Here is a 19,867-nt window from a genome sequence, read left to right as displayed (position 1 = left end):
GATATGATTTTTTTTTCCTGTAAAAACCTTTTCCCATTATAAAACTATCCAATGTCCCTCTTACCTGATGTTCTTAGTCTTTCCTTCAACTATTTCCCCATAAAAATTAAAAGCAATTTGCTTTAGTTTGGGGCCAATTACTCCTCTCTTAGCAGAGTTCCTGTTCTAGAGGCTTACTGTCCTAACACACTGATACCACTGACTCTCAAATCAAAAACTCCACATACCGTAACTGAAACTGCATAGTTAGCGCCACATGGCTGGTAGGTATTTTTCTCTGGGTAAACAATTCTACTTCATTGATACTGCCCACAGTCATGTACACCTCAAAGCAAGGAAAAATAACTGGTATCAGCGAAGGGAGGCATACTCACATTTTCTTCTTAAGGAGAAAAAAAAATTACTTAAATGCTTCCAATAGCATTTTTGCCTAGTTTACTGAGTTTTGCCCACCACAGCATTTAATCAAAATTGTTTTTATCATTCTTCCAACTGTTAGATTGTGGTCACGATGTAATATCAAAGACTCAAGTTAAGTATAACACATTTAATTAAAAAAAAAATAAAAAAAAAATCAAAAGTGACCAGATATTTATATGGCCGGTCTTCCTACCAAGTACCACTTTTCTGTGATTTTTTCCTAATAGAAAGTATTTGGGAATTTGTAAATCTTTGTAAACCTAACTTCTTCCAATGCCTGAACTGAAGATTTAGAGCTTAGTACTAAACAAACAAAGAAAAAACCAACAAACAACAACAACAACAAAAAGAACAACAAAAAAAATCACCACGGAATCCACCACTATCAAATAAAATGTTATTACATGTACCATAGTACCATAAAAGCAGACTAGGAGTAACAGTGGCTGCTATGTTGAAGTGGCAGTATTGAAGAGCAAAGTGCCTGTGATTTCATGCAATGTCCTGTGACTAGAATGATAACAATCCACATTCCCTGTGTAGTCACTCAAACCCATCCCTTTGGGTACTGCAGCACAGAATGCTCTCTGCTGTTAACTACAAGCAGGAGAAAGAGAGTGTGTCACCTTCTCAGAAACTCCAAGACACACAATTGTCTGACACTGTTCTGAAATCAAAATCAAAGACTCAACAATTCTTTCCGTAACTTTCCAGGATTAATTCCTTGACAGAAAATGTTGAAGAGATAAGCATCCAGCAGATTTAGTAACCAATAAGGCATGCAATTTTGTCAGCACTGACTTCAACAGCTAAGCTCTTCTACGAGCTTAATTACGAGCAGTTCTAAAACTCAGTCTGCAATTACAAAAATCATCAAATTAGTTTCCAGAATTATCTGCAGGTGATAGAGGCAGATGCATCACTGTATTTTACTTTAAGGATGACAAAGTGGGAAAAAAAAAATCAGTGTATGGACTTCAATAAATATTTCTCCAGAGCAGCTCGTGCAGACAGTATTTTACAACAAGGTTAACATCAGTGATGCAAAGTGCCAATAAAACCCTTCTGTCTCTTCTCGGCTTAAACATCAGTAAGGTACTCTTCTGCTCTAACAATTTTGTTTTGCTTTGCCAGAAAAATAAAAATCTTAGTTACTTTCACCCGTAAAATTAGTAAAATATTTGGAATGCCTCAAAGACATCATCACAGGAGCCAGTCTTAAGAAGGCAAATAGGAGATACCAAGACAGCAACTCAGCACAGGGTGTTTAAGCAAATGCAGTTTCATATCAACTTCTTCACATAATTTTTAAGACAGCTCTGCTAAGCCAATTATCTAAATTATATTTAATGAAACAGACAAAAATGGCTGCATCATATCAGTTGCTCTCAGTTACAGAGCAACCACTGCGCTCACCAGGAAAGTGGCTAAAGAAGGGTCAGCCTTCCACCTCCGATCACAGTCTCACCAGGAGCATCAGCATCACCTGAGCAGCCCATGAGTGGGGGATCCTTCTGCTGTGAGATATGGGCAACAAACTCAAAGCATTCTAAAGTACCATCTAATATGAATTTTGATGCATAGGCCTTTTCCACATTTCTACCTCGAGAGGGATAATCCGCTGGTGTAAAATTAATTTACAGATGAGGACCACAAAACACTGGGTCTCAAACAGATCTTCATCCTGACTTAACTATGTGTTGCACTGCCAAATGAGTATTGATTCCTTGATTGAGACTCTTCTGAGCTACAGCCACACTCAAATTGAAATCAGCTCCAGTGAGAAGTTAGGAAATATTGTGACTCAAAAGGAAACAAAAATTTCGTTCTCAGACAAACAGAGGCTGCCCTTTTACAGCTGCTCAGCGGTTCAGGATGGAAAAGATGGATAATGTGCACATAAGGCAGTCAAGACCATGCCATTTTCTAACAGCCATGACTCCCACTTGATCAAGAGAGAAAAATCACAGACACTCGGTCTCTTTAAACTATAACACAGCAATATTTTCCAAGTAGTCCACTACTGCTTACTCTTTATGGCAAAAATATGCCTTGCTTTTTAACCTTCACTTGGATTCCCTGTTACTCTTTCAACAGAAGCTAGGGCATTGCTGTTCTAGTGTAAAAAGTATAAATATTTCTGAAAAAGAACCCTTCAAAAATTAATCTATTTTATAATGTCCCTTGTAGGTTTAAAAATCAACAGCAAATAGCAAAGCATACACTGTTATTACCCAGTACACATTTATTGTATGCCGGAGCTCAAAAACAGTTAAGAAAATGGAAAAGTTACTTTTTTTCCTCTACACAAATTTGTTAATGGGTAACATAATGGTAAGCCATGTTTGCTGGCATTCTGTGAAACATCTACAAATTGCCTCTGCAAAGCATTATAGGTTGTCAGACTAATGTAGTTGAAGATAATTTGGCCTTTCAGTGAATTGAACCTCACAGCACGATTATACTCCAGCACCAAGTAGTGTCACAATTATTCTTTCATGCTGAATTACCATATAATGTCATAAGCCTACCTGTCATAAGTCCTGCAGCTGAGCTTGAATTTTTTCTAAATCTATGGTTCATGGCAAAAAAATGAATTTTTTGCTTCTAATGGAAATCTGATTGTTTTTATCAACAATAAATTTCATAGCAAATCAAAGGATATGCTTGGACAAACAATCCGATACTCAAGGTTAAAAAACACACAAATAATAAATTGCTGGTGTGTCATGTTCAATTTTTACTACTGCATTACACTGCAATAACCATAACAGGATCTAAATTGTTGTCAGAACATTAAACAAACCCCCATACTTCACAAAGGCATCCTGCCTGAGTAATTCACACAACGGAAACAACTATCACATTTTCCACTGTCCCACCACTGTACCATACATCAGTGCAGTTTATGCATTTGGACAATTTTTTGAATAAATTACTTCCATCCTGGCTGCTGTTGCCACTTCTGTTAAGAGTCATATCAGTTTTAATTGTCTTTTTGTCTATATCGAGCCACTGTTTTTCTGGCTCCTTCCTGCCCTTACATCCTGAGCACCAAAATAAACTATGATCATATCAAATTGCTTAACGCTAGGCAAGTCAGTGCTCTAAAAATAAATAAATAAACCATGAGCTCACTTGTAATTTCCACTGCTATTAGCCTTCTTCCCCGTATTCTCTTATACAAAGTTGTGTATGTGGTGAGGGGGGGAGGTTGTTTAGTGTTTTTAGGGTAAGAAACTGGCTCTGTCTTCATCTGAACAACACATTATGTAAATTCAACATGTAGGGTGGGTTGGATCAATATCACCATTTAAAATTCTAACTTCAAAACCTTTACTTAAGAGAAAATATCATTCCTGGCGAGTGAGCACCAAAATAAAAAATTACCCAAAAAGGTACAAACACAGCAATCACAAGAACTTAATGAAATTGACAAGTTAGGGTTTCTACAATAGCTGAAATAACAGATTTCTTTATTCATTCTTATACTAACATGAAAACGAGTCATTACCTGTATATAGACATACATGGGACGTACTTTTTCTGTGAAATAAGATGCCGAATAGATGAAAATTAGGAAAAAAAAAAAAAACACACCTCATGGAGAGTTCATTCATAAATACTGGCTTTACCTGCTATTGGAAATGGTTCACCCCCTGATGGATGGTCGTGAATGTTATGCTACATAAACTCAGACTGCTTGTGATAATTAATACATTTTTAGTTATGTAACTGTACATGAAGCTTCACTTTCATTAGTTAAAAACCAGCAAATAAAGCAGTATTAATATTTGGAATAAAGAGGGCAGATATAATCCCTTGCCTCAACGCAGAGTTGGAGCAGAAGTAGAGAGAAGGGCACATACACCTTCCTCTGTACAGAAACATTCACACTTTTACTTTGGTTTACTCACTGGTGACCACCCTACCAAAACTCAGCTTAGAACTCAACTGCAGAACAATAGGCAGGGATCGGCACAAACAAGCCGTGTCTACACAATATAGAGTTAGTGTCGTACCATCACATTTTACATTGCCTTTAATAGCGAACTAAATTGACACAAACTAACCCAAGTCAGATCAGTTTGATCCAACTCTATTTTCTAAGGAAGAGTCCCCTGTGATTGCCTGCAGCTCAGCATGGCTGTTTGTGCTGGTGGCCACATGCTGGTGTTCTCCAGACGCAGAGCAAGATCATTGATGTATTGCTGGGCAGAGTAGAAAAGACCTCCTTCCTATTGGATGGCAATTCAAAGATACAGGCATTTCTTAACTCCAATTCTCCCATTTTGAAAATAGAAATAATAAAGCTAACCCCCATCTACCTCACTTTCTGAAACGAAAATGTAACATATGCCCAAAATGTCAATACCACACTTATTTTTCCTTGGTAACTAAACCTTTACCAGTTGGTACTATTCATCTATAACCTCCAAAGCAATAATAAACACAGAACTATGATTTACTTCAAGTCTTTCTATTATTAAAACACTTTGTCTTATTGTTTTATTGATTTACAATCTGTCCTACTTACTTTTTTAGCATCTGAAAACAATCAAGACACAAAGCTGCAAAATGTTTAGACATTAATTGTTAAGAGACAGCATTTTATTCCAGGCTAGGGGTTTGAGTCCTCGACTGCTAAGCATTCTGGTACGGAAATGATTTATGGCCTTGTAGCAATAACGATGCGGCAGAGCCATTAACATATTGGCAGACCCTAGGATGGATTATCGACATTGATTATTTCATGGACCACTGATACCCATTTGTTAAGAGAAGCTCGAAGATGGCCTCTCCCTGACTGAAATCTTTTACGAGCAGACAGCATTTTAAGTATTAGGAACCTGGGATTTGGGCCTTTTTTTTTTTTTCTTCCTTCCTTCCTTCCCCTGCCTCCCCCTGCTATCCCCAATCTACCTCTGTCTCCTCTTAGACTCTAACAAAAAGTGTCAAAAATTAAAGTTCATTCTTCACTACAGTCTTAATTTCTCAACTCATCATAACCATGTCGTCTTTAAAAATTAATGATTGCCAGCATTTAGCCACTGGTTGTTGCTATGAAGATCTATGCAAAAAGCAAGGATCCCTATAGAGTGTGTGATATATGGAATTCTCTTTATTACTACAATAAAACTTACTGACATTTCAATACTTCTGCAAATAGCATTATAGTATCAATCTTCTGAATTAGGTTGAAAATTAAGTTGTAAATTAAAAGAAAGTGTACTTTGGAATACAACATGATATGTCACCTAGAAAAAGACCTTTGTGCATAACAGAGCTGAGCAGAAAAACTGAAAGATAAGCCCAGGTGCCTCTAAAGTGCCTATTTCATCATAAAGGATCTGGGTTATATTTTATAAGAAGAATACAGCCTGAAAGCCCTGATATTTCACCTCAGGAGAACAGATTCTGAATCTCTTTAAAAAAAGATGAATTTGACAGCATCAGCTCATTAGCAGAGATGCCAAAAAGCCTTCATGAGGGACAGGTGGGATTTAAGGTGGGAGTAGGGTGGGGAAAAAAAAGGGAAAGATGAGAAGGGAAGGCAAGGGGGGTTAGTTCAGTATAGGGCCTTAGTGATAATACCCTGCCTTCTTCAAATACACATCCACTACTTGAGTTCCTAGAAAATAATAAATGATATCCACTATTACACTTGAATTGTGCCAGAAGAGCAAAAAGTGTTATATTTCAATCAAAGTATAATTTATAAATATCTTCACTTCCAGACCTATATGAGACTGTTAAAAATGCAGGTTAATGGCTGAAAAATGAATTTCTGTGCCCCCTAAGACAAGTCTTTCAATATTTTCTAAAAACAGGACCTGCTAATGAGGTGATACATCAGACTGAAATTCAAGCCAATATAAAAAATGTATTCGTGCTCACTATGCATAAACACAATCTAAAAAAGTTGTTTTTCAAAAGGAAAAACCACATTGCATTAACACCTGAACAAGGAAGATATTATACAGAACAGCTACCAACATAAAGAACTCAGGCCTCCAGATCAATCCTATACATTCAACTACTTTAAAGGTAAACAGTTCCATTAGCAATTTATCAATTTTTATGAGATTAGAGAGACATGGTGTTTTCTGGATACAACTGCATGCCACTTAGAGCAATCAAACTAATGAGCAGGATTTCTCTTCTAAAAGCACACAACTGTGTTATAAAGATATTAGAAGCCAAAATATTCCTATTCACTAAATGAGTTCAATAGTTAACTACAAAGTGTTATAAAATCAAGCCAGTTATCATTTGTAGTTTATAATGCCCTTCATAAAATGGTCATTTCTGTTATGACTTTTCACAGCCTTTTCGTCGAAAGGGCGTGACATCTAAGAGTGAAAATAGGTTTGTTTATGACATGGATCACTATCTTTCAAAAATTACCCAAAATACATGGGGGGGGGGGGGGGGGGGGGGGACAGGGAGTGGAAAAAAAGGTGCTCTTAGCTTTACTTTTTTCGTACTTCCACACTTGAAGGAATTGGAAACACACTTTAACATTGCAAGTTCTTTTGATGGTTTAATGTGTAACCAGTTCCCCAGATAGGATAATTCACATCTTAATGACAGCAGCACCTTTACTGGTGTGATTTTATCAATGAGGGTAAGGAGAAACACTCATACAACGTGGTAAACCTGCCACTGTTTGCAAACTACACAGAAAGCAGGGCAGAGATGGGTTAGGATGCATTTTTTCCTAAACTGGAGCTCATTTGTTCATCCCATGCAAAAATAAAATTTGGGTAGACAATGAGCTGCCAGGAAAAAAACAATCCCACAAGCACTTCTATTTTCAAAGGCCTGTGAATAAAGGGCTTCTTCATTTCTAATGCTATCACATCTCCAGAAAGAGGCAACCGAGAAACCCAAGATCCCCAAATCCATGTTGGAAGAATCAGGTAGATAAAAATGTACAGAAGCAAGCTCAGAAGGGTTCTCATACCTGCTCCAGGATTTACAAAGGGAAGCTGTGGTGGATCCCTCTCCTTGAAGGGCTGTGAGCACAGGCTACAGGTGTGTGCTCCAGAAAGAGATTCATCAGGGCACAGCTGGCACTAATGGGCCTGTGCTGCAAAGGAACAGCAGCAGCACCAGGTAAGCAGTTGATCTGATATTGACACAAGGTACAAAAGTGCCCTAAGACCAGGGCCAAAAGTCCAAACAAAAGCAATCTTCCAAGCTTCACCCAAAATCAAAACAAGATGAGAATTCATCTACATATACAAACATACAAAAATGTATCAAGCAGTTCACCACGAATAATACCAAAGTATCTCTCAGTATTGTTTAGTCATGGTATCAATTTGAAACTGCTCCAAAATTTAGTGCTATAACAGACATTATACAGTATTGATGAACACAGACAAGTGATTTAGCCATCTTTGAAGGGTTACAACTTCCTTTTGGACCCCCAAATTTGAAATCATCTCTGTTGTAATTTGGTAAACTTATCATGATCACTCACACTAGTGGATTTTTAATGCACCACCCAGAAAAAGACACAAAATAGAACAATATAAGAAAACAAAATGTGCCTGTAATAAGCCAAGGACTTGCATAGACTACATGTACTTCAAATGAGATTTGTTTTACTGTAATGGAATTATGTTTTTACAGTGCTTGACATGGCAAAATAGGGTCTCAATGATGAACCACTGAATCTGCAGTTACAACTGCAGATTTGCAGTACCATGTTGAAATCAGTGTCACATTCATGTTTCTAAATGTGATGCAATGACTACTGCTGTTTAGCAATAGATCTATACGAATTTAAATGGACCGTGGTTTTCTACAGTGAACCCTCAGACACTTACCATTGTTCTCATCACCTAAAACCATTAAACCACAACTCGTGTTAAAACAGTGCCTCTGTTCTGTTAGTTAACTTCTAAATGACTAATATACACAGAAAAGAAACACCTTAGAGAGAGAAACAGGAGAGAAAGAAAGAAGAAAAGTGACTCAGAGTCATGTTTGTGAGATTTTCACAGCTAATCACACACAAGACTGATTCACTGCTCACCTCGCTCTGTTCACTCATTTTTCATATCATACTTTTCACTGCCCCATCAGCCTGCTCCACCAAGGTCAAATGAAGGAAATGATAGCATACACACCACACTAAGATTTATTATAAACAGATTTGCTTTCTTCTTACGTGGAGGAAATATGTTACAGACTCTACTGTTTATAAAAATTAAGGTAAGTAGTAGAGGCCATCAGATTGGATACACAATAAATTTAAAAAAAAAGTAAAAAGGGAGTCATTTGTCTCCACTTATATTTCTTATTTGCAGTACCTGATTTTTCTTAATCAACAAGGCAATAAACATTTTCACTATATAATATGAAAATGATCATTGCTACAGAAGTCTAGTACTAGCATGCTTTTTAAAAAATATATTATTATACTTTAATTTAAAATCAAAACTGTAGCATAAATTCCACTTCAAACAGACTAACAAAGAAAAATCTCCTTGAAGTTATGTATGCAACAATTCTGAATGAATGCACACCCAGAAGACCAGCCAGGAAGTAACCATTAACTACAAGGGAAGATTTGCAGCATGTTAACTAACAAAGTCAAACGATCTGGTCATCAGTAAGTTCCTCCTTTGAAAGGAGATTGGTATTTCACTATTTTAAATCAGGAACTAACATAGTGATGAATTAATGTTACCTACAAAGTAGCTAGTGATTTGTCAAAAAGGCAAATACTTTTCATTCTCCATATGGAGGAGCCGATTTTGAGGGTGCCCAAAACTCCTGTGTACTTTATTGCCTGGCATGAAAAGAGAAGATTCTATCAGACAGTACTGAACAGAATAAATCAAGCAGTCTTTTCACACTGCCGGTGAATGACCATGGCACAGTACTACATTAATATTCCAAAAGTATAATGATTTTACTAAAGAAAAGTTTATTAAAAAGTACTTGACAGCTTTTTGTAATGTAAACAACACACTCCGGTACTTATTCTGAAAGACTGGACATTTTTCTTGGTGCCTCCTCTGCCAGGGACATCAGAAAGTTCAGTTTGAGCCATTAGTTTAGCTCTAACAGTTAATGCTGATTCCGTAATGGGATGACTACAAAAAAGATTATGAAAAAGTACAGTGAACATGTGGCCATACTCTATTAGTACTTTATGCTAGTAGAACAAACACCAAATCCCTGTGTTTTTACAGAAATATAGACATACAGAAGAATAAAGCAAAATGTGACAGATACCAAAAATGGCTGCGAACTACAGATGTGTTTTAAGCATCTATGTTCAACATAGAACTTACTGACTCTTCAATCTATATTAAGGAGACATCATGACAAAATCCATCTGAACAAGACAACCAAAGCAGACCATCAAAAATACAGCTACGCTGAGAAGGACCAGCCTTAAGATAGGCTTACCTACGTAAATGACCAGCAATACTTTTTGTTTACATACTTACCAGAAACAGTATCTGCCAAACAAGCAATTAATGTTCTCTTCTCATAACATAGCGGAGGAGTCTGCTAATGACATGGCAGAAGGGGCTTATGTCAGGGCTGCATATAGCTGCATGTACAGTAATATTTGATCTGACACACTCCCAAAAGAACTCGCCCACAGCAGTAGGAACCCTACTGTCTTACTTCAGAGTAAATAAATAAATCACACCTCTAAACACCCAGGACACATGACACGGAATTACAGGGTCTTAATTTTCACTATAGTTCCCTATTCAAAAACTTAAGCAAAATGGAAGATCAAAAGTGAGAAACTGCAGACCAGATTTTTTTTTTTTTTCCTTTCAAGGAACTCCACACCAGAACAAGATTGTATTCTCTTTCCCAGGGGATCTTTCCACAGCATTACTTCCTTGAAAGAGCAGTCGATGCAGCAATCATCCTCTAAGGTTAGCCAAATCACTCTTAAAAATAAACCAAATAAATGTAAATTATGTAATCTAAGCTAAAAACTTTTATCCCCTAAGAAACCACTTCCTACTTGTGCTAAGAAAAGCTCCCTTATTTGTCATCTTTGATAATCTTACCTTTCCTAAACAAAAAGTGCTAAGAAATTGAGATCATATCCAGTTGCTTCCTCTCTCTTTCCAGAGAGATTTTTTATATATATTTTTTTTTAATATACACTGCCTAAGGGAAGTATGACCACGCCCTCTACTATCAGTGTGACCAGAATTGCTCTACCTGCTTTAAAGATTCCTCAAAGAGAGAGCACAGGACAAAGCAGAAGATGGTAGAAACAGCTCACATCAGCAATTCCCGTGCCTTCCAAATACTGGCAATGTGTTCAGTACCCTCAATATCCACATCCAGAAACCACTGTATGTGACCACAGGTTTCAACAACAGATTACCAAATATATCGTGCAACATTAACAATACTAGTTTGGCCCCATGTAAGTTTCATGCTTCTTTCCAAGTCCAAAATAATTCCCTGGAGATGCATGGAGATTCTATTAATAAAGACAAATTCTCCAGTTTAAGGATGGTTATGTGTTGCAGGGACGCTCTGGAAAACTCATCAGTAAAAGCAATATACTATAATTATCTTAATAGCAATTTATACATTGACATGCAGAGAATGAAATTGCCTTTGTTAAAATTCAATTAAACACATTATATTACTATGTAAATAGCTGTTTCCAACATACTACCGAAGCCAACAATTGAAGAATAGTTTCTCTTTACTCTGATCAATTGCATTTTTCCCCAGTTGAAAGCACATTAGGGCACTACACGGAAATGTCTTGTTATCACGCTGTATTCACTTTCTTCATCTGCTGAGGCGAGGGAGGAGGTGGTAGCTGGGGCCAAACCACACTCTTCAAAGTGTCTCTCTGAATCTGAAGGAATTCCACTGGGGCCAACACAACCCCCAAAGTTGCCAGCAGACAGTATTTTGCCCAGTATGTTGTAGGTAAATCTTCATTTTCATTTGCATTCTTTGCTGAAGTATTTACATCTCCAAAACTGAAGCAGCCGATAAAATTAAGACCCATTGATTTGCTCCAGCACAGTAATCCAAACCCTTCTGTTTCTGTATAACTAGTGAAATAAATAAAAAGTACTTTGTGATCCTCTCATGTAAATAAAATTTGGTAGTAGTCTAAAGCTACAGGTCTGTTCCTCCTAGAAAATTAGACAATGATATTGTGGCAACAAGAGTGTATGTAAGTGGGAAAGCCACTGATTTTTCTTCTTTAAAAAGAAAATGTACATAATGGGTTTATTATCCTCATGCATCTGAATGCAGTACCAAAGGTGTGCCTCCTAGCAGGAGCACAGTTTGCAAGGGAAATAAATATTTTTATTTATGATAGCAAAAGCAACAATAACTGATTAAAGTAAATTTAGTGGAAACATTAAAATAACGGCTGTGGAAATAAAATTTATTCTGCTCTAGCATACTGTGTGAACTTATTGAAAATAATCAAGTGCTCAGTTTGAATTAACTGAGTGTGAGTGAGTCTCAAAAAAAAAAAAAGGAGAGAGATGGCAATAAAAAGCACTAACAGGAACTTGTTAGCTCCTTCTGCTGCTTGGTTTCTTCATATATTTTAAGAAAATCTGCAAAGATGTAAAGAATCCTCCTGTGTTCAGTTAGCAGTAAGTAAATTGCTGTGGGCTCTGAGTGCTGGAATACTTTAGCAGGCAATTCCTCTCTGTCTTTCATTCTGTTTGTCTGTGTTAAATTCCCCCTCTGCCCTCATCCATTCTCACATCCAGTTCCCAGCTTTGTCCATCCATCAATCCACACACTTTGTCAGTGCTGACTTCATCCTGGCTCTCACAATCACATCCAAGCCCTGCTGCTGCCACGAGGGAGCTTTTCGCCTCCCATCTGCGTCTCCCCGATCTGCTGACTGAGGCCCTGACGCTTGTCGTTTTCTATTGCACAGGCAAGCAAAACCACTAATACCAAACCTGATTTCTGTCGTGCAGCTTTTCACCTTTCCTATCGGGAGGAATAGAGAAAGAGAGAGACAGACAGAGAAGGGGAGAGAGAGATGTTTGCTGAATTTTCTAAAACAATTCGTACTCTGGTCAGGTTGAGGCTCAATTCATCTTCAGCTCTACAAAACATCAATAGAAATCACAAGGAGAAAATGTATCACTAATTAAGGGTTGATAAGCTCTATGTCAAGAGCAGTTTAGGGGGGGAAAAAAAACCTCACCATCACATACAGATTCTCTGCCAGCTGAAATCCACAGAACAGTTTCATGGCAACTTCAAGTTAAAACCTCACCTAATTTTCTTGCATAAAACATGCTGTCTTAAAAGCAACATTCTGGGAAAATAGCACACCAAAAACAGATGTGGCTTTATGCAAAAGGTAATTTACAAAGATTTAAATTTCAACTGGAAAAAAAAAAAAAAACATAGAAGATGACTCAGGAAACAAATTGTTACCTAGCAATGAAGTGATATTAAATCATACACCAATGTTTTACCCGTTTCCTTTTCTCAGTTCAGAAGCACAATATTCTAAGCATGCACTAACTTCTATTAGTATTTGTTTCTTAATTAGTATCAAAATACTTGCTAAAACATGGTGATGCAACTTAGAAAAAAAAATTGCCTTAACAGTAGTTACAAATGACAAAATTCTTCAAACATTTGACTACAGCAGAGTAAAAGCAGAGTGGTAGAGTATATGTTATCATTAAATCCGCGGTTAAGCAAGCAAAAGAGTTTTATGAAATGGAAATAAACTCATTTTCATCATTATCATATACTTGACTCTACCTGTAAAAACAAACTAGAACAAGAATGTTCCTGACGGGTTATTTTAGGAACAGAAACACAAAGCTGGCATGAAATATCTCACTGAGGAACTGAAGCCTTCGGAGCCCTTGCCCACAACCAACATCCATGGCCTTGAGGAAATCTTTTCACCTAATTGTGTTTCGGTTTACAAACTGCTCACTCGCAGCAATTTTGTGAATGCACTATTTGATTCACTGCTAAAGAAATATTTTGAAAACTCTGAATGAAAAAACTTTACACGAGCTGTACAACATGCTCCAAATATTCTGGGAGTTGCTTGGTTAGAGGAGGCTGTTTTCAGTTCTTGTTAAACCCCTAAGTATCCCTTACTGCTAAGTTCAGAGCACACTGCTGCTTTGCCACGTCTCCAAGTAGAACGAAGAAGAAAAAAACAACAGTCAGGCCCAAGCCTTTTTCTCTCACCCAACACCCCTTTCCTCAGGCACTAAACTGTTCTTTCATCAAAGACATGCTGACACACCCAAGAATCTGTTGCTGTCTGCATACACATTCACATTCATGTAATTACTGCATCGCATATATAATTTTACTTTATTAGTTATTTTTAGATAAAACCTGAACATTCAGCCAATAAAAGAAAACAGACAAAGGAGGAGAAAAATGAGAGAGTTGTGGGTGATCTTAGCTAGTGAAAATAACGACCTTCTCCCAACACTCTTCTGTTTCTGACCAGGGCCTTCCTGTCACACAATTTGTATTTCACTGGTTATGAAAGACAGAACCTAGGAGTAACACTCCACTTTTATTTCATGAACCACTGGTCTCAAATACGTTTTTAGGTATGATACTGTAGAACTGAAGAGCAGCAGAAGAAAGTCTTCTTTGCTGTGCTACTATACACATCAGACACCTCTAATTAGACAGCAACAAAATTTTATTAATAGGCTGGACATTATGGAATGAGCTTGTTATAAATGGGCCCTGTCAAAGCCTTATTCAGCTACCAAATGAGTATTCTCAGTTCACTGCTTGCATCTGAAGCATCACCGCTGGTGCCGGATAACAAATGATTGCTATTAACCGTATTGTTAGTAATGATGGCTGAAAACAAACAAAAACCCATAAATAACAGTCTACAGAAAAATTAACCCATAAACTTGATAGATATCCAGCTGAGAAATAATAAATGACACTTTGGATCCTGCTGGGAGAAGCTAGTGGTTTTTGTTTTCTTCTCTGTCATTAACACATTTTCTGTGCTAAAAATTAGATTCTGATATATAATTATCAACGCTTTCAGATATTAATTCTGCTATCGCTCCCTCTGTTTCTCTGCTGGTTGGATGTAATGTTATTCACAGATTACTCTGAGAAAACACATCAAACACTTAACAGAGCAGGTCAAAGTGACAAGCAGCTCTTGCTGACAACAGCAACCTGCACAGCCTTTTTTACCAGGGACACAAAACAAATTTCTCCTATTAATTAACTCCAGTTTCTTTGCAGCTAGAACAAATCTTCGCTATGTAATGTGAGCTAAGCATATTCCCAGCTGTCCTAATGAAGGCTGTATTAGGGAGGAAGAACTGACAATTATTATCTTGCATTTATACAGTGAAATCCACATTTGTTAACATCCTAGAGAAATATGCCTATTTTCACAGCCAATTAAAACACGTTTCTTTTCAACGGATATAGTATCAGTGGTACAGCCATGCTTTCTCTCTCTCTCCTTTTAGTGGAAAAAAAAAAAAAAACAAAAAACAAACAATAAAATGCACTGGAATGTTTTCACCAAGGAGGGGGGGAACACCACCCTACTTTATTTTACAGAAGAATATTTAAGAGCTATTATTCATCTTCCTCTGGAACACAAAAATTTTGCACACTTTGCACACAAACTCACCCATGAACACTTCTTTATTAGATGTTAATATATGTCAACTAGAAAACACAGGGTAATATGATGGAATAATTATGCATTTCTACCTTGCAACTGTTTGTGTACATGAGAAACTTGAAGTAACATTAGTGATCATAGTAAATTATTTGCAGCATCTCAAGCCCCACTCAGAAACAGATCCCTCTACCATAGCAATCCGTACAGAACACATTAGATGACACCTTCCTTTCTCCTCCCATGCCCTCCCCAAAGACATTACAGTCTAATCTTCTGTCTCTGCACTGAAGCCTGTTCGCATGACCCCCCGTTATGTATGCCTGTTACATTGGCAGGAGCACGTCACATTTTCTGGTTCATGCTCTTCACAGTTTGCAATAATTTTTTTAATACCACTCATAAGCCTTTTTTTATAACACATTTTTAACTATTTTGACATATATTCATATTTGACTTGCTGTATTTATAGTGACATTTAAGTTCACTCATTTGAGCAATGACTTTCAGTTCCTTAGAGTTTGATGAGTAATATACTTGTGAGTATTAAATGAAAAAACAAAACCAAAAAAATCAAAAAAAATATGTAGGTAAATAAAATTAGAGGACAGAAAGTGATGTCCATCACCACTGTAAAGTGTGAAGAATGCATAGCATGAGGCAGACAATTTTCTGGGCAGTATTTCCTCCTCTTGCCCCAACTACAATAAGTATTGGAGAAGAGCTGAAGCAATGTTTCTGCCAACAAGTTAGAAATTCCCTTAATTACAATTATTCAAGAGAAATGGCTTGCTCACTATTCACATGTTCTGTTCCAATTAAACGGGTCTCCATTACGTTCATAACAGCATCTAAGGAAAAATGTTTTGGAAAAGTATTTAAATAAATTAAAAATGAGGGTTGGAGGGAGTATTTCCTGCTCTGCATGCCTAGCTTTTAATTTCCACATTGTGTCCCCATGGCCATGTTTTGCTGATGACAGAGTCTGACTGCAAATCCCATACCTACTATACACTACATTTTCTCAGTATCTGGCACTGTGATATTAAATAACTATAAAACTAGAAAGCCAAAATAACTAAATCACCTGGCAGCCAATTTCTGAGAGTTAAACCACAAACCCGGAAAATGGTGGAGTGTGTTGAAATAATGTAAAGGAAACCCATAAATTCAAACTTTATGTTCTGTAAAGAACAAATATGAAAAAGGCATCAAAATAATGAAAGATTGTTTATGTATTCTGGCATGAAATGGGAATGTGTTATGAGAGAGAGCGCAATGGCAGAGACAGATCGACAGAGCTGACAGTGTGGTATTCATCCTGCATGGTACAGCAGACGTCCTGCTAGTGGCAGTCGACAGCGCAATAAATCAAGGGCTCTCGATGCTGTACCTACAGCTTATTACATCCAAGATGACAAATAAATAATAATCCCTGTCACAGCAGCCCTTTGCTCAAGGATTGAGCCTGAAACCTTTTGCTCATCACTCCTGGTCTTAAGTGAAAATACTAGAACAAGGGAATTGAAGGCCACGGTTTACTGAGCTCATGAAACACAAAGCAAGCTGGTCACAGGAACCTGAACCAAGCAGGAAAGGTCAAGTAGCAAGAAAGGATAAATATTTAAATAATCCTAATAAAAAGATGGCAACATTACACAGCTGTGAAACTGCAAGGGACCTGTAAAAACACCAAGCATCTGAAGAAGTCTCAAGAGAAGGCACCCAGCAGTTGAGACCTGATAGCACTAACTCACAGAGCTTCCCTTCTCAGATTATACATCAGAGCACTTGCCTGCACATGTGCTTGCTTCCTCCATTATTACTGGGTACGATATCTGTATCCTGGAAGTGGGACGTCACGTAGGGAAAACACTACACTCCTTACCCCCCACAAAGACTAACATCAAACCATCAAAAAAAAAGTTACGCCTCTCTGTTTTCCCCTATTAATATGGGTTACTTCCTGTATCTACCCTCTTTACAATGCTTGTAACGTTTAGGATATCTTTGAGTGTTTCATGTAAAAGACACTACAAAAAATAAAACAAGGCAGTACCAGAACTAATACCACAGAGATATCTCCTCCAGATGACCCAGCAATTACAAAAACACATCCCTGCAGGTAACCTAAGTCCATCTCCAAATAGGACATAGGTTTTGTTTTTCATATTAAACGTGTATTTTTCTTTAGAGGATGATGTAATATTAAAATAAACCTATTTATTTTAGAGTACTAATGCCAACAGAGTATGCTGTCTTTATGTACACTTCATCATTTTTATCATATAAACTTTCAGTTGTATTTTCAAGCAGCACACACAGCACTGAATTAATCCAATGCCAGTTCTCAGGCTCATTGTCTCTACCTGTATACACTTTTGTCTCTTAACTTAAATCTCTTGCTCATTTCTCATTCCTTATTTAAAGAATTAATACACATTCCATTATGTCCCGCTCAAAAGTAGGTCAATACAACAAATAGTATACTACAAGGCATATAGCATTACAGCAGTACAAGATGGACAATACATCATCAAAAATGATGCCCTTACACCAACTATCACATACTGAGTGAGGCATCCTCCTTGGCATTACATGATCTATTTGATATCTTTTCCCTGATCATCGTTGACTATTTCCTCAGGCGGATTCCTATTTGATAGTGTAGCCAAGGATAACGTACACTGAATATTCTGTCCACCACTACTTGCCAAAGGTGCCAACTATTACCACTTAGCTATTTGCTGGCCTGACAACCCCTCATCTTCATGGCTCAGTGAGGGACACAGCAGTCCATGTACAAATTTCGTAACCTGTCTTTCCTTCCTTGCTAAGTATTGTTCTCCAAGTTGTGTGTATCATGAACATCAATGTGATAAAGTAAGTTTTTCATAGCAACATTATGTCGCCATTTAGCATTAGATTAGCTGATAATCATATGGTGATTTTTTTTGTCTCATCCTCACTACTGCACCCTCTCCAATTTCCACTTTTTATAATCTCATGCATCTCTTCTATATACCATCACCAATACTCAAGTTCTGGGACAAAATTGGCCATTTTCTTTAGCCTTCACAATTCCAAACTCCATAAAACACTAACTTGCCTCAATCTCTACATTACACAAACATACTAAGGTTAAGAAAGGATGGTCACAATCAAGATATATTATTCATGTCTGAACATCACCATATTTCAGAATTACAGCTATAAGTTTATGTAACTTCAACATCAACTTCAAGTAAAGGGGACAAACAACAGGTTCATAACTGAGAAACAGCATTGTAGCTTGTGACTGAAAAGCACATAAAATCCCAAACATTTGCAGTTTGTCCAACTTGTTTGGAGTTTGAATACATTTCTGGGGAATAAGGCCGCTTGTTAAAAACAGTGTTTTTAAATAAATCAATTAGTACCACTGAGAAAAGTGTTAAAGCTTTGGGAAACCCTTCTTCTTCGACCAAATTTTTTCTCAAAGCAACACGTTTCAGTGAGAAAAGGTCTGGATTTATAACTGTTCTAAACATTGTCCTGTTAAGTCTTCCAAATATTTAATATTTTTAAGAGTGTTTTCCTCTTTCTTTTTTTAAATAAACCACAACGCACTAAACCGCTACTGAAACAGAGATAAAGCAGTTAACTTAGATCAGGCTGTAGCTCCTACTCAGAGACCAGCAGACTAAATCTTCATCTCCCAAATGCATTAAACCTCATTAACACCTGCAAAATGAGAAGTTACCTTTATTGTTACCAATCTGCCGCTGTGATATGAAATTAGAAATAACCCTGAAAGCACACTTCCAGTCACGCGGGTCAGTATTTTACAACATAGCAGCAGGGAACTGAACTAAAACCATGCTGGGCTTAACGCTGCAACCCAAAGCAATGTTCCTGCAATGTTTTAATGCAGTTTAGGACTAGATCAAAAGTTTCAAGTATACCTAGCAGGGCAAAGCTAGGGCAAAGCCCCTTCAAGACAGAGGAAACCCCTTCCAGTTCGCTGATTTTAGCAATGTTATGGTACCAATTAGCAAATGTTTCCGTCATGCTTTGACTTAAAATAGTCTAGTTATCAGGAATTAAGTACTATGACAAGATTCTGATAAATCCCTATTTATAACCCATACACAAACTGCACACACATATATGAACAGAAATACTTGGTTAGAAGGATTTGCATTTCTACTGCAGTTCACTGAAGCAGGGACAATACTTCTTCCTAGTGCTAAGGAGTGATGATTGTCATCATACAAAGTGCAAGACAATTATTGTGGAAGTCTGAGAGCCCCAGAATCATTTTCGGAAAATAATAAAACACTACACGCATTTTATGTACACAGGTACACATAAATGACAAATTATTTTAGGTTATGCTTTATACTTAATTACTGTTATGAGCACATTGGGATATTTTGTCATAAACTCACCGAGTCTGCTATACATGCACTGAAAAAGTATTCTGAAAACTGAACCCTACTGCTAATGTTTTTATTTGAATAAATTATTACCCAGCAAAGCAACCATCAACGTTTTACAGAACAAGAACACGGATTTCTGTAATTTCGCTGGCCCTAATACTAGTCACTATTGGGAGCATTTAGTTATAAATTGTCTTTCAATAAAAGTAAAAGCTCCCAAAACAACAAAATGAAAAGACACAGCAGCTTAAATCAAGGAAGTCAATTTCCACATGCCGATCCTAAATATTTCATAGCCCTATTTTATTCTGACATTTGTAGATGACTAAAGTGTTACAAAGGAAATAAAATGCTGATTAAAGAGTTCACT

General features: G+C 37.1%; 2 protein-coding genes and 1 long non-coding RNA gene across 6 annotated transcripts in view; 1 reads left to right on the top strand and 2 right to left on the bottom strand.

Annotated features, from left to right (window-relative positions):
* LRMDA (leucine rich melanocyte differentiation associated) overlaps positions 1-19,867 on the bottom strand; it is a 669,624-nt gene that overhangs the window by 494,451 nt on the left and 155,306 nt on the right.
* LOC310902275 (uncharacterized protein) overlaps positions 1-19,867 on the bottom strand; it is a 261,603-nt gene that overhangs the window by 134,178 nt on the left and 107,558 nt on the right. For 3 of the 4 annotated variants that reach the window (XR_014586596.1, XR_014586598.1, XR_014586599.1), the window contains one exon: positions 7,388-7,513. The exons of the other annotated variant lie outside the window; for it this stretch is intronic. The gene's annotated coding sequence lies outside the window, so the exon portion shown is untranslated. The remainder of the gene's footprint in view (positions 1-7,387; positions 7,514-19,867) is intronic. 4 annotated transcript variants of the gene reach the window in all.
* Positions 1-19,867, top strand: part of LOC310902278 — a 59,618-nt gene that overhangs the window by 17,458 nt on the left and 22,293 nt on the right. The window lies entirely within an intron of this gene.

This window comes from Anser anser (genome assembly GCF_964211835.1).
Source record: "Anser anser genome assembly, chromosome: 7".
NCBI lineage: Eukaryota > Metazoa > Chordata > Aves > Anseriformes > Anatidae > Anser > Anser anser.
The sequence above is the reverse complement of the archived record's forward strand: the minus strand, read 5'-3'. Positions and strand labels throughout refer to the sequence as shown.